This window comes from Pinus tabuliformis, chromosome 5_1, assembly GCF_031772625.1.
Source record: "Pinus tabuliformis cultivar Carrire ecotype Pingquan chromosome 5_1, CPIR1, whole genome shotgun sequence".
In the NCBI taxonomy this organism is placed as follows: Eukaryota; Viridiplantae; Streptophyta; class Pinopsida; order Pinales; family Pinaceae; genus Pinus; species Pinus tabuliformis.
The window spans coordinates 134,422,208-134,435,775 of NC_142305.1; positions in this window are offsets into that span (position 1 = coordinate 134,422,208).

Here is a 13,568-nt window from a genome sequence, read left to right on the forward strand (position 1 = left end):
ATTAACTTCCATAACTCTTCAATCACCATCTCTAGCATATCCTTGGGCTAGTCCATATTCTTCCATTTACTACTACATCTTTCTCTCTGCTTTAGGTTGTTGTTGTTGTCCACTAACTCTTAAAATTGATGTTTATTATCTTATCTTTGAAGTTGTTGGATTCTTATTGCCACCCTTTCATCCTTACCTTCTTTCATGATTATATCTTTCTGCATTGATTCCTAACTTTCCAACATTCTTTCCAACAATTGAACATCTCTGTTCCATGGATTAAAATTTTCCATATAAGCCTCTTCCTCCATCTTTACTTGGCTGCTCATCTGTGCCAAATTTTCTCCAACATCTGCAACTAAACCTGCACTCACAAAACAATTATTAAAATAAAAAACATAAGGCCTTAGTGCCTCTTCTTCCTTTGGCAACACATTAGTATGCTGCTCTGATTTCTCCTCCTCTATCAACACATCAGTATGTTGATTTGAATTCTCAAAAGAATTCATGAGACTGTCAGCTATTCTCTCGTCCACACCATCTGCTTCAATGGTTTCTTCCTACTCTTGTCCACTGTAGTGAACTCCTTCCTCTGCAATCACACTGTCATACTCTGAATTTCCCAGCAAATACTCCAACAATTCAAGTTCCCTGTGACACTTCACAAGTACTTCATCATCACTTATAATTCCTACATTTATACTTAAATTATCAATTTGAAAATTACGGAAATCAATAGTCTCAACTGTTGCTTCACATATTAGTTCTTCAGACTGAATCTGATCTCCTTCTTTCACAAGAAATTGTTCTTGTCTTGTAACAGCTTCAAACATCAATGCTTTACTAAAGTATTTCTGTTGTTCCAAGTCCTCTACAAGATTTGTTAATTTGATATTAGACTAATATTAAGGTATTATAAACTCATGTGCAGGATTTTCCTATATTACTTAGTGTAATGGATCGAAAAGATTGCGAATAGTATAGACAATGAAGCAGTTAGAAAAACATAACAGATACACACATAACACAAAAAATAATCAAGGAGTTCACCCAAGAGTTCCTGGTGGTGACCTCTCTATTATGTCTTCAAGAGCAGAGTTTTTACAAATGTGAGCTAAAATTGAGTCTCAACACAACAGGAATAAAACAAAAGGGCTTTACTTGGATCCCCCAAGTCTTTTTGAGTACACAGACTCTCCCTCTCATTCTTTTTCTCTGTTTTCTCTCTGTCTCAGCACTGCCTACTTCTGTCTCTATCATTCTGTGGCTTTTAAGCCAATCAGTGCTTATCTGTTCGTTTTCCCTTTCTGGCTTTCTGGCTCCTGGCCTCTATCCTCTCAAATCCCCTTTGAGCATTAAGCAATCATTGCTAAATGTCTTCAAGGATGGTGGCCACCTGTTTTACAACGAAAGGGACCATCGGTGCCTTTGAAATGCCCAAAATTTGCATTCTTTGTTTACACAGAGAAATACACAAAAACACGGGAAAAGCTGCCAAAACACCTTTTTCTGGACTTGAAATATTATTAATTCTGCCTTATAACTCCATCGGTTCCACCTTTATATCACTATCGCATGTCCATTGTTGATCTATATGATCGTTGATCCAATGGTTGCTATTCATTTCGGGCGGCTTATGCGTACAGAGATTACCCGCCCGAAAAGGCGGTTTTCTCAAGCCATGTGTCAGCCAGTGGATGGGATCGGGCGGAGCCCGTCCAATACCACTTACCACCTAAGGCCTGCCCGAAATCCTACTCATTACGGAACTAAAAATATATATCGTTGCATGTATAAACCCTTTTTGGTCCGCTTTATCGCTCCATTCGCATTTCCTTTGTTTTTCATTTATTTAACAGAAATTCAAAATACATAGAAAAAACCCTTTTACCGGAACTCGAAATATATTAAATTTCATCCATAACCTCGTCAGGTTCGGCTATCGCAAGTTTCATTTGTATTGTCCCCACTCCTTTGTATTGCTCTGCTGCGATATGTCGCAATTGCATATCGCATAGTCCCCGGACCTTTGGTAAGTGCTCCTTTTATTTTGCCGATGTGATATTGCGAGTTAACCAGGGTCGTCGATCTATGCACTTGATCGACGGTCCTTGTTGACTCGCGCTGATTGCTGTCACAAATTTCATATGGTAGCCTCCAATAGCCTTCAATTGGGATATGCTGATCAGATCTGGACCGTTGATCGGCCAAATCCAACGACTCCTGTGCATCATTATTTTGACCTCTGATAGGCTCTGTTTTTCACTGTTTTTCATGTTTTTCTCTCCCGATAGTGTAATCTGCCTTTTGTGAAGGTTTTTCCTTTGCGATAGTTTTTAATCTTATGAAGACTTAGGGGTTTTAGGATCCATTTTGGATCACGCCTTCCCACTAAAAAAGCTTTTGGACCACCAAAAGTTGGTTTTTAAGCATCAATAAAGTGAGGATACATCTTCCTCACTTGTCCAATCTCTATTCATCATGCACTACTTGGTTTTGAACCTTTGATTCCGATTCTCAGGTACTCAACATCCCCTCTGCACATAGTTCTCAACTTCCTGTCCAGAACTATGTCTTCCTGCAACTCATTGAGATATTCAGGCAACAGATCATCAATAGAAGGAAACTGACTTTGCTCTTCGGGATCTTCAATCAATGAAGGTTCAAATAGTCTCAAGTTTTCTACATTAACTATGGAATAGATGTGCATGTAAGCTGGCAAATTAAGACGAAAAGTGTTTTCACCAATTTTCTCAAGTATCTTGAAAGGCCCATACCTTATTGGCTTCAGCTTCTTACCTTCACCTTGCATTCTGTCTTTGCTAATGTACATCCAAACTTGATCACCAACTTGGAAGATATGTTCAATTCGATGCTTGTCATGCCTTGCCTTATACTTGGCCTGGCTTCTTTCCAGCTGTTCCTATACTGCCTGGTGAATTTCTTGGATCTGTTCAATGAACTTGGTTTCTTTGTTCACATCACTATGTCCATCAACTACTATGCCTTTACCAAATACAAAATCCGATGGAGACTTTGGTGTAAAACCAAAACAAGTCTCAAAAGGATATCTCTAAGTAGAAGAGTGCTTGGCACAGTTGTAAGCATGTTGCACATAACACAAATGTTCATCCCAAAGCTTGGAATGCTTGCTGCAATAGCCCCTGAGCAATTGGATCACTGTCCTGTTGACCACCTCTGTTTGGCCATCTATTTGTGGATGAAATGTTGTGCTCTTCTTCAATCTGGTGTCCATCAATTCCCACAGACTTGACCAAAATTTCCCAACAAATCTGGAATCTCGATCAGATACAATGGAAGTGGGTAACCCAAAATGAACCCATACATACTAAAAGAACAACTTCGTTGTTTGTTTAGTTGTAATCTACTTGTTACAAGGTATTGAAATACACATTTTGCTAAACCTATCCACAATAACATACAAATAATCATGACCTTTTCTAGACTTCGGCAATCCCCCAACAAAGTCCATGGAAACACTTTCCCAAGGACGAGAAGGAACTGGAAGTGGGATGTACAAGCCTAATTTTCAATTACTGAGCTTTCTTTTAGCACACATAGTACACCCTTTAATATATCTAGAAACTATTTCATGCATTCTTGGCCAATAACAAAACCTTTGCAACTATGAAATTGTTTTACTTACACTAAAATGACCTGATATAAGAGAAGTATGTGCTTCTCGGATTATGTTAAATATTTTAGTTTGTGGAATGCATAACTTTCCCAAATGATACAAGAGTTGGTCCTTAACATAATAATCCAATTCTTCTACTTGTTTGCCATGACTTAAAGTTGCATATACATCTTTAAAATCTACATCTTGAGCATATTGTTCAATGTAGCTTTCATGCATTACTGAGTTATGCTTAAGTATAGTAGATGCATTTATGATTGGTCTGGATAACATATATGCAACCTTATTGTGTATGCCCTTCTTATATCTGATGACAAGATGAAACTGTTGTAGAAAACCCATCCACCTATAGTGTCTTGATTGCTGCAATTTAGTTTGTGAGTGCAAATATTGAAGTGGTTGATGATTTGTATGTATAATTGTTTCTTTGCCCATTAGGTAATGTTTCCACTTTTTCACACTCTGTACTAATGCATACAATTCTTTATCATATGTGGGATAATTAACTACTGCATAATTAAATGTCTCAGAATGATAGCATATGGGTTTACCGTGTTGCATCAACACTGCTCCCATGGCATAGTCACTGGCATCTGTTTCAATCTCAAATGGTCGTTGAAGATCTGGCAGTGCTAGTACTAGTGTTGTACTATTTTTTTCTTTTAAGGTGTCGAAGGATTTCTGTTGTTTGCCTCCCCATTGAAACACCTTGTTCAATCCTGTTAAAACATGTAAGGGAGCTGCAATCAAGGAAAAGTTAACAATAAAATTTCCCCAATATTGTGCTGCTCCTAGGAAACTCCTAACTTCTGTAGCAGATTTGGGTTTAGTCCAGTTCACAATGACTTAAACCTTAGAGGGATCTATCTTCAATTCACCACCCCCTACAATATGACCCAAATAATTTAAAGATGTTTTACCGAATTCAAATTTTGACAACTTCACATAGAGATTTTCTCTTTTCAAAACATCTAAAGTCTGCTTTACATGCTTCAAATGTTCTTCCCATGTTTTACTGAAAACAAGAATTTCATCTAAATATACAATTACAAAATCATCAATAAAAGGTCGGAGTACATCATTCATAACTCTCATGAAAGTGGCAGGAGCATTAGTTAAGCCAAAAGGCATAACCAACCATTCATACAGCCCTTGCTTTGTTTTGAAAGAAGTATTCCATGCATCTTGTTCTGCAACTCTGACCTGATGATAGCCACTACACAAGTCTAACTTGGAAAAGTAAACTGCTTCTTTCAGCTGATCTAATAGATCATCAATGCGAGGAAGAGGATAACGATTCTTGATCGTTATTTTATTCAGTGCTCTGTAATCAATGCACATCCTCCATGAACCATATTTCTTTCTCACCAACACGATTGGAGATCCGCATGGTGATGTGCTTGGTCTTATGAACCCTTTATCGAGCAGCTCATGTACCTGCTTCTTGATCTCTGCATTCTCTAAAGCAGATAACCTGTACATTCTGATGTTAGGCAATGGAGCATCTTGTTGAAAATGAATATCATGTACTATTTCCCTTTTGGGTGGCATACCTTTAGGTTTGATAAATAGGATATCAAATTCTGAAACAACTTTAACTAAATCAGCTTTGTGTTTAGCATCACAACCTTCAAATACATTGGTTTTATCAGGGTTCTTTTCCTTTACAACCATCAGTAAAAATTTCTTGCATGAATTTACAATTCTTTTCATCTGCCTTGAGTTTATGAGAGAGTAGCTATTTTTGAGTTTATGAGCTCTTACAATATATTCTATTCCATCTTTAGTGAGTTGATACTTATTTTCAGCTCTATAGAATATGGCTTTTCTATCATAGAAGTAAGGACTTCCTAAAACAATACCACATATATCCAAGGGAACTATATCTAACTCAACCTCATCTACAAATGTTGACCCAATAGCAAACCTAAGCTTACATTGTCTAGTCACTTGTAGCTTTGCTTTCTCACATACCCAACCTAATTGATAAGGCTTCTTGTGAGGTGTTGTTAGTAAGCCCAACTTCTTTACAATTGTTTCAGAAATCAAGTTTACTTGTGATCCACTATCAAATAAAGTATCAATATTTTGGTGCTTGGAAATAAGTCTAATATGAAAAAGCTCATGTCTTTTCCTCTCATTATATTCATTATCAATAGATTGTGCAGAATTACTTGTAGATGCTTCAAAATTTTTACCTTTTATACCTGTGGTTGTGATCGTTGTTTCATCACCCCGAGTCTTTCTGAATAGTTGCAACAGTCTTCTTCTTCTTACCACCGAACGTCTTAGGTTTCAGCTTCGGATGCAAAGACTAGCAGTTTTCATCATCGTGTCCATCCTTCTTGCAGTGAGTGAATGAAGGTTTGTCCTTCTGTATAGTGTTTGTCTTCCTCTCCTTCCATTTCAGCTTCTTCTTTTCCTTTTTCTTGCTTGTAGAGGGCTTTGATAATCCCCTAATCTTTGGGTTCACATTCTTGCCTCTAGCTTCTAGATGTGAAGCCTGAACTGATACATCATCTAGGCTAGTGGGATTAAACATGAGAATGGTGTGCTTCAAATAGATATGTAGACCACCTATATACTTCAACAAAGTTTCAGGTGAGTCTAGAGATATGCCAAGAGTTAAAGCTCTTTTTCTAAATTCCTAGGTATAACTTTGTATACTTTGGCCCTTTAATTGGCGAAGAGTTTGCCAACTCATCATTGCTTGCTACATATAAGCTAGAGGATAGAATTGTTTTTTAATATCATAAAAAGATTCATTCCATGTAGAAAGAATTTTACCGTGCTTCTTCAAATCAGCTTGTGTCCTGCCTTCCCACCACACTAGTGCAGTTCCTCCAAGGCGAAGGCTAGCCAGCTGAATCTTTCTCCTTTTTGAATCAATGTTCTACACCCTGCCATATACATCAATATGTCTAATCTAGATATCTAGCTTTTCTACATTTAATTCTCCATCACAAATTGGCAAATCAAATTTCACATCTAATTTAATCAAAGAAGTTTTCTTCTTTTTCTTTTCAGGGCTAGAAGGAGGTGATGGTGGAGGAGATGATGGAGGAGGCTCTTCCCCTTTCCCTTTGCCTTCTGGATGGGCAACTAGAAGAGGTTCCTCTGCTCCTTTGCCTTGTTTGGGTGTTGAAGTGCTTTCACCTTGACCCTTCTTGAATTCTCGATACATCTCTTCCACCATGGCTCGCATGGCCATAAAAATGTCCATGAACTAAGATTCTGATTCCGATGGAATTTCGTCTGCCATTCTCCTCTGAGGATAGACTCTTCCAGTCTCTAGATTAGTCTCAACAAGTTTTCCTTCTCCTAGTTTGAGCTTTGTCCTAGTTAGAAATCAATAATCTAACACAAGCTTGTCTAACCTTAGCAAACCTAAAGCTCTGATACCACTTGATCTGTTAATGTGATCTTAGGCCAATATTAACGTAATAAAGACTCATGTGCAAGATTTGCCTATATTACTTAGTGCAACGGATCGAAAAGATTAAGAATAATATAGACAATGAAGCAGTTAGAAAAACATAATAGATATACGCATAACACAATAAATAATCAAGGAGTTCACCCAAAACTCTTGGGCTACGTCTCCTGGTCCAGCTTTCAGTGGTGACCTCTCTATTATGTCTTCAAGAGCAGATTTTTTACAAATGTGAGCTCAAATTGAGTCTCAACACAACAGGAATAAAACAACAGGGCTTTACTTGGATCCCCCAAGTCTTTTTGAGTACACATACTCTCCCTCTCATTCTCTATCTCAACACTACCTGCTTATGTCTCTGTCATTCTGTTGCTTTTAAACCAATCGATGCTTGTCTATTCGTTTTCCCTTTCGGGCTTTCTGGCTCCCGGCCTCTGTCCGCTCAAATACCCTCTGAGCGTTAATCAATCATTGCTAAACGTCTTTAGGGATGGTGGCCACTTTTTTTGCAATGGAAGGGACCATCGGCGCCTTTGAAATCCCGAAAATAGTCGTTCTCTGTTTACACAGAGAAATAGACAAAAACATGGGAAAATCCGCCAAAACACCTTTTTCTAGACTTGAAATATTATTAATTCTGCCTTATAACTCCATCGAGTCTGCCTTTATATCGCTATCGCATGTCCACTGTTGATCTATATGATCGTTGATCCAACGGTTGCTATTCATTTCGGGCGCTTATGCATACGGAGATCACTCGCCCGAAAAGGCGGTTTTCTCAAGCCACGTGTCAACCAGTGGATGGGATCGGGTGGAGCCCATCCAATACCACTTACTGCCTAAGGCCTGCCCGAAATCCTGCTCATTACAGAACTAAAAATATATATCGTTGCATGTATAAACCCTTTCGAGTCCACTTTATCGCTCCATTCGCATTTCCTTTGTTTTTCGTTTATTTAACGGAAATGCGAAATACATAGAAAAAATGCTTTTACCAGAACTCAAAATATATCAAATTTCATCCATAACCCCGTCGGGTCTGGCTATCGCAAGTCGCATTTGTATCAACCCCGCTCCTTTGTATTGCTTCGATGCAACATTGCGATGCGATATGTCGCAATCGCATTTCACATAGTCCCCGAGCCTTTGGTAAGTGCTCCTTGTATTTTGCCGATGCGATATTGCAAGTTAACCTAGCCCGCTGATCTGTGCACTTGATCGACGGTCCTCGTTGACTCATTCTGATCGCTTTCACAACTTTCATATGGTAGCCTTTGATAGCCTCCGCTTGCCATCTTGGATTGCGATATGCCAAGCGGATCTGGACCGTTGATCGGCCAGATCCGACGACTCCTGTGCATCATTCTTTTAACCTTCGATAGGCTATGTTTTTCATTGTTTTTCATGTTTTTCTCTCGTGATAGTGTAATCCACTTTTTGTGAAGGTTTTTCCTTCACGATAGTTTTTTATCTTATGAAGACCTAGAGGCTTTTAGGATCCATTTTGGATCACTACATGACTCATAAATATTTCGATGGTCTTCTCTTTAGCCTCTTCAAGCCATCCACTTGGTTGCTTGATATCCTTCTCCACTTCTTCTTTCATAACAAAATTTAGATTCTGCCTGTCTTCTTCCTCCTTTACAACAATATCAGCAAATTGTTCTTCTTTGCATGTTTCATTTGCAAACATACACAAATTATTAGATTTAAAATCATGTGACCCTTTGGTCTCACTTGAAGTTTTAGTCTTCAAGTCTTCATCTTCATCTTCACTCAAAACTTGACCATGCTTTGGTTCATAAATGGAAACTTCCATTTCCAACTCAGCTTCTCTGAGTTCTTCCACCAGGCTCTTCACTTGCCTCTGTCGTAGCCTTCTCTGTAACTTATGCCACTTCACTGGATTTTTCTTCAAGATCCAACCTAGTCTTTGGCTTTCCTTAAGTATCATCATTAATACATTGAGTTGTTCTTTCATCTCTGCAATTTCCTTGTCAATTTCCTCTTGACTCATCCTCTTGCCATTTGCCTTGGCATCCTCCTTCTTCACTTTCCTTCTGATGTGGTCTTCCTCAAAACCTCTGCTATGACTATTAGTATTCATCTTATCCTCCATCTCTATCTTCATGAGCTCCTCGCTCACTCACTTACTATGAGCTACATTAAAGCCTCTGCAACAACAAGTCCTCCCTGCTACCACTTACCTCACCAAGCTTTCCTCAATACTTGGTCTTTTGGCAAGCCCTTGGTTCTCTATCCCTAGAACCTATTTTGAGCACTTCTCTTTGCTCCTTTAGGCTTCAACTCATCTACATCTTCTAAGAGCACAACTATCCTCTTGTACTTCAATCACAAATGAAATACTAGGTTCTGACACTCTCTCTCAGAAACCTTTACTGGCTTCCTTCATCCCTTAGCAATTCTACCCACATCCTCTATGGAATTGCCCTTATGATATTTTTGTGAGTTGCAACAATACCTCTATAGGAACAAGTCTCCTTCTTGCTACATATGCCTCACTAAGCTTCTCTTCTCTGAGCTCAATCTTCTAGCATCTTTCTGGTTCTTTCCTATGGAACCAATTGAGCACTCCATGCTCTAGGTTGTTGCAATCTTCTCACCTTCTTTTACTGTTACCTGTGTATCAATATAAAGACTACACACTCTCCAATCTTCAAATCAAATCAAAATAAAAACATACCATCTCACCTTCAAGATCTCTACATGATCTTGTTCTACCATTCGCCTGCGCTTTGAATAGATTGTCCTCTATTTCTTTGCATCTGCAATTCTCCCAATATTATGTTGTACATTATCTCTATGTGCTTACTATTTGTTAGATTAGAATCTGATCTCCTCTTGCCTACTTTCATCACCACTCACATGTATGCACACCTCCAAAACATAACTCTGTTCTAAATTCCTTTCAAAGAAATTTTCACACCGAATTTCTTTGTGCTTTAATATCAAATGTTTCAATCACAATTATGCTCTGATACCAAATGACGCAGGACTAACCCTGCAATACCCACAGTATGCATATAAAAGATTCATAATCTCATTAATCCCAGGAATTTCAATGACCTGCCTGGTCAAAACTTCATACTTAAGGTTTAAGGCCCCCTTGATTAAAACTCAGCAGAATGATTGTTACTAAACCCAGTTTGTCCCTTAGTCAATCCTTTCATCGGGACTCTATTCACCCTCATAAATTTAATTAAGCCTTAATGTACTGTGCATGTAATCAACCCCACTCTTTATTTGGTTATATATATGGACTTACCCGTAAAACCTTCTCTACGCTTTATTTCTATTATAAACCTTATATAATAGAAATATTTCACAAGCATACATGAACTTACCTTTTATTGAATTTCCTCGTCTTGCACATTTATCAATGCATACCTTTACCACAATTGTAGGGTTCAAGACTCTTAATAATATGCTTTCAGAACTCCTGATCTACAATATGTGATTTCCCTACCCACCATTGATTTCGCCGACCAGATCAACGATTGTCACAATATCACATCCCACTGACCTGTGACTCCATCGCCTCTTGCACGATATGTGATAACACAACCGAACTTCAAATAGAATGAAACCGTTCCTATAACCTTCTTAGGTCCGATCCTTTCCAATTCGTTAATTGGACAGCTACTGAACGACACTCGAGATTGAACAACAATCCGTAATTGAACAACACCTTGCCTATTGAACAACAATTCATCAATTTAAATAGCACTTCACCGATTGAATAACACTTCACTGATTGAACAAAAATTCATCAATTTGAACAGCACTTCACCGATTGAACAAAAATTCACCAATTGAACAGTAGTTCCATCCTACATTGACTTTCACTTTCCGCCATTGATCTTCTCTCTCCAAATCTAACGGTCATCGCTTGTCCTGATCACCAAAACAATCTGATCGCCATCCTCCACCGATTGATCAAGACACGCTTGATCTAATAATTCGATTTGATGGCCTGCGGGTTTTCAATTAGCACGTGGGTTATCAAGCTTTCAACCCCTGTAGTTGATTATGACGTCAAAATATGAATTTTGCAATCGATGGTTAAGAACAACTACGGGCCTTCAACTGAGATCAAGGTATCCCGTACTTTCTACCCCTGCTACGGTTACTAATCACCTCTTTACTTTTCTTTTATGTTATTCTTCAGTGTTCTTTTGTGGTTTCAGATTACTTCAGCTTTTCTGGTTCTTTTGTTGTTCTACCGTGCAACTCCTCTTGAGCTTAACTCCACTCACGCTTTTATGCTTTCTCCTGTATTGTCAGTGTGAGTAAAGCCATAACACCTCTCAATCACTCTTAACAGAGTCGCACCTAAATCTTAACTGTGACCCTTCAAATGGATTCAAGTGATCCATTATGATCCTCCATATCATTCTTTTCCTATGTATTATGCTTGTATCCACCTGCAACCTCTGTTACACAGAATACCCAAGTTCACACACATATTATAATTGAATTACTCCACACACACACATAAACTCATAATTGAGTTGTTTGTATTAATAAATAAGTATTTACACAAGAGTCTCTCTCTGGCCTGATTTTCTTATCAGTGGCCTCTATTTTACTACCTACCCGTAGGCTTATAGACAAACCCTGTTTCCTAACTCTCTAACTAATGATTGACTAACTTGCTCTTAGCCTTTTAGGCTTACCTTTATACAAAAAGGTTTTGTTGAACTAATTCTAGTTCAAATCCTTAATTTGCTAAACTAACTCCTGAAAATCTTCTAAATCCACTTTTAACTCCTACTTATCCCTAAGAATCCTCTCTAGTTCCTTGAATCATGAGACTTATAAGAGTTACAATTGATTTCCAACTCTCTCATCATCATTAATCACTCATGTTCTCCTACACTTGAGACCATTTACAAATATCCTCACACTTATCTAATTAATTCCTACTTTAACCACTCAAAACATTAATAATTACATGCATAGGAATCCAACTTCCTTGAAAATACAAGACCCCCTACGTCTACTAAAATACAATGATGTTTCTAAGCCAATGCTCTTGCATCAAGATCACAGGGGCTTATTCATTATTAAAAAGGCTAAATAGATTTAAATTCCTTTGTAACTTACCTTTTCATATTTCCTTAAGGCATGGTGAGTAAATGTCATTAATCTAAAGTGAAGTTTGGTTGGGGCAGGATCCAAAGTTCCTGTACTGCTTGCTATTATTGTACCAAGTGGACAGATGGACGATTCCTTCCTAATTGACTCCAAAAATATCATATTTGTTAAGGAATGGAGCACACCTACCGCTGAGATTTTGTTCCATTTTCTGCATCAGGATTGGAGCATTATGGATGTGATAAAGACAGACAATTTGAAGTTCTTTTATTGTTCGTCGTTCCTGTACCGTCCGTCGTTCATGTACCGACCATCGTTCCTATACTGACCGTGTTCCTGTATCATCCTCCATTCATATACCAGGTGGACAACACCGATTCATTCCTGATTGACTCTAAAAATATCATATCTGTTAAAGATTGGCGCGCATATCTCGTTGATGGTTTGTTCCATTCTCTACATTACGCTTGGAGCTTTATAAATGAACTAAATATGGAGGCCAATCTTTGTTCAAGCATATTTTTTTGTTAAGTTTTATTATCGCTGAGAACAAATTTTATGTATAAATTAGGAATTCTATGGTAGACTTAGGAGTGATACACTAGTGAAATTTTGGCTTATACTGTAACTTTTTGTATCGTCATACTTTTGGGCTAGATCCAAATATCCATGATGTATGTTTGTAGTTACTAAGTTTAATACAAGGAGTTATGCCAATTATTCATTTCTTGTTCCAATATTTTATGTGATGCATTATTTGAGTAGTTGAATTTCCAAATCTCGTAATAAGTAAATGAGTTGGTTGGCTAGGGCCTAGACAACCCTGCTCATTCTCCCTCTTTCATAAGGTGTGTTACATATATTTTCGTATGCAAGGTTTGAGCAAGAAGTATTTCATTTCTTTTATGTAACTAATAGATCTTCGCTTTATTCATAAATTGTGTGACTCGGATCCAAGGTGTGAAGGCATGGGTGTGTTCATTTACCGAAGACTGAATAGAATTTCTTTCCTTTGATGAGTAGTGTCCTTTCTGCAAAAAGCGTGTTTCAGTTTGCTTGCACCAATGTGCTTTATTTCTGCAAGTGAGGGTTGCTTCTGCCAGTGTGTTTATTTCTGCAAGTGGATTTATTTCCCTTATGAAATTACATTTCATTCCTTAGTATGCAAATGCATTTTATGCAAGTGTGTTTTATTTAACTTAGGGTTGATTTACTTTCATTTTCCTAAGCATTAATGAAATGTTGTCTATATAATGAGGATCTGTGTTTATGCTTAATTTCTTGTGGGAATAGTTAAGTTCAAAGACTGGAATTTGGTGAAGGGACCTTTGAACTGAAACCTCTATTCAATAAAAGTGTAGATTTGGT